This window comes from Elephantulus edwardii, unplaced genomic scaffold, assembly GCF_000299155.1.
Source record: "Elephantulus edwardii isolate Elephantulus edwardi_28Jun2011 unplaced genomic scaffold, EleEdw1.0 scaffold00136, whole genome shotgun sequence".
Classification (NCBI taxonomy): domain Eukaryota; kingdom Metazoa; phylum Chordata; class Mammalia; order Macroscelidea; family Macroscelididae; genus Elephantulus; species Elephantulus edwardii.
Window position 1 is genome coordinate 740,597 of NW_006399886.1, and position 2,789 is coordinate 743,385.

A 2,789-nucleotide genomic window follows, 5' to 3' on the forward strand; every position below is an offset into this window, starting at 1 on the left:
ATCAGGAGTATTGCTTGACCTTTTGACTTACAAGGAGAGAGAGGCAGTCCGAGAGGGAGGGACCTCACAACTCCCAAGAGCCAGGATTAGAGTATATTATTTATACTCAGGGTCTTCCTGGGTAATCTCCTAAATTCAATAGACAGGCCCTAGAGAAAGCCTTCTCATAGAGCTAACCCCCTGCATTTGGGCTTCTAGCTCCTTAAATTGTAAAAGAATAAATGTCTTTATTAAAATCATCTTGTGGAATCTCTCAGTTATAGCAGCACTTGGTGAGGTACACAACAGCAGTCTAAATTAATCAGCGATGGGAATTTGGAAAGTTGACAAAGCTAAAGATTTGAGAGGAAAATGTCCAGTATAGTGAGTTTCTTTAAGGAAGTTTATGTGTAGGGAAGAAAAATGGTTAGTGAACAGAATTTAAGGAATACCTATATAGCTTGTGTGAATTGGAGGTAGAATTTTGGTTTTACTACTTACTTGTGATTATTTGTTTTCTGGGCTGTCTCCCTTAGTATATTAGGCTTGCATTCACATTGCTTTTGACTTTAATATGTGTATGTACTCTGTTCATAGAACATATTCAGCAATTTTTTTAAATTTTTTAGAAATTTTGAAAATATTTTACTGTAATGCTGGAAAATAGAGTAACTCGAGTAATTTTTACATGTGATCATATATTCAGTTTCATAGTCATCTTTTCTCACATTTTTATTAAATCACTTATATAAATTAGCATTTTTAATGACTGAGTATTGTTTCAATGGTTGGGTTTACTAAACATTGGTAACCTTCTCCCTATTGATCAATCTTTTAATTATTTAACTTTTTTCCTCCCTTTTTAAAAATGTGTTTTTCAAATATTGTTGTTGTTGTATGGGTCATCGAGTCAGCTGCGACTCATAACAACCCTATGTACAGCAGCCCTAAACCCTGCTCTATCCTGTGCCCATCCTATTGTCTCTGACACACCTATCCCCATTACCCCAGTCACTGAATCAATTCATCTCCGAGGGTCTTCCTCTCTTGCGCTGTCGCTCCACCCTCCCAAGCATGACATCCCTCTCCAAAGACGGGTTCCTCCTTGTAACATGTCCAAAGTATGTCCGATGAAGCTTCAGAATTCTTGCCTTCAAAGAACAGCCTGGTTTCATCTTCTCCAGGACCAACTTGTTTGTTCTCCTAGCAGTCCATGGTAAATTCAGTATTCTTCTCCAGAACCACATATACATTGTGATTTATATAGTCATTCAGTTTTATACAGTCATTCATTTTGTTTTATACAATTCATTTCTGTACCTTGTGGGGTTCTTTGGGTTTGGGTGTGTTTTGTTGTTTTGTTTTGGTTTTTTTTTAAATGGCTCTTTTCAGTTTATTGTGTGAAGGAATTATACTAGTCCAAGTTAAAAGTGGACCATAAATGGTTACATTACACAAACTGTGAGATTTTAAACTGTGACAAGAGACAGAAGGTAAACTTTCTACTTATTGCAAGAAAATCTTCACTTAAGCTTCAGTGAGCACTTAAAATCAATGAATTTTCTTCATCTGGTTGTCCTTAGGCAGTCCAGCATCTACAAGGAACTGGCCTATATTCTTGCACTGGTCACCTTTTCCATATTCTGGATGTTCAATTACAATACTATTGCAGGCAAATTTCTTCTTTAACACCTTTTTTATCATAATCATCAGTGATCCCTTGGACAGTTAGTTGTAAGGATCTTCTTGCCATTTCTCTGTTGAATTCTTAAGTGAATATAATCCTCAGTCCCAGCAGGGAGCAGGTTATCACCCTTACTTGCATCATCAAAGGGGTTGAAAGAGTGAAGTTTCTGGATAGCAGACATACAATATGATTCCTTTTCCTCAGTAGAAATGGCCTGCAGAAGGCGGCGGCAGAACAAGACGGGCAGAAGGGATGGAGCAGTGGCTTTGTGACTGGGGCTGTACATTGTGTTCTATATAATTAATTACTGTTGGTCTATGATTTTTATTCCTTATCAAGTCGTCACTGCACCGTGCCTATTCCTTCATACCTCCCATCCACCCACTAATGTCTGCATAGTGATATCTTTTCCTTTTATCCTCAGTAAATACTTTTTTGAAATATTTTCATCAATTATATAAAAAATGTAGATGATGCTTTATACACACACACACACACACACACACACACACACACACTTTTATAGGAGGTTTTAAAGGATACTAATTTGTTCATTTCTTTGCCTCAAAACCCACTGCTCCTAACTTTATCTTTCTAATTTAACCATACCATACTTTATAAAAGAGTCTGCTTACAAAATATTTTAAGTCATCTAAAGTTTATTGATTTATAATTACTGTGTGATTCATTTCCACGGTGGAATTTTACACAGCATTGGAAAAACAATGAAATTGTAAAACATACATGGATGAGCCTGGAAAACATGCTGAGTGAAATGTCTCAGTTACAAAAGGATAAATACTGCATAATACCACAGTTAGAAAATAAGACTGACATAAGGGATTGAGGGATGAATAGGAAAAGAGTGGATAGATAATGAACTCTGCATTGGAACAGATGAGGAAAGAATTGTCTCAAAAGGATATATGATTAGACATTTTATGTATGACAACTGTCTGGAACAAGACGTTCTTTTTTAATTTTTATTAAATTTTATTAATTTTTAATGAACATTTACAGAGATTTTGGGTTTCCATTCATTGTTGCACTATTTTCTCTACCCTCCCCCCCCCGAGTTCATTCCTCTTTCCCCCCCCCTTGAAAGTCTGTTTTAATTGTCCCA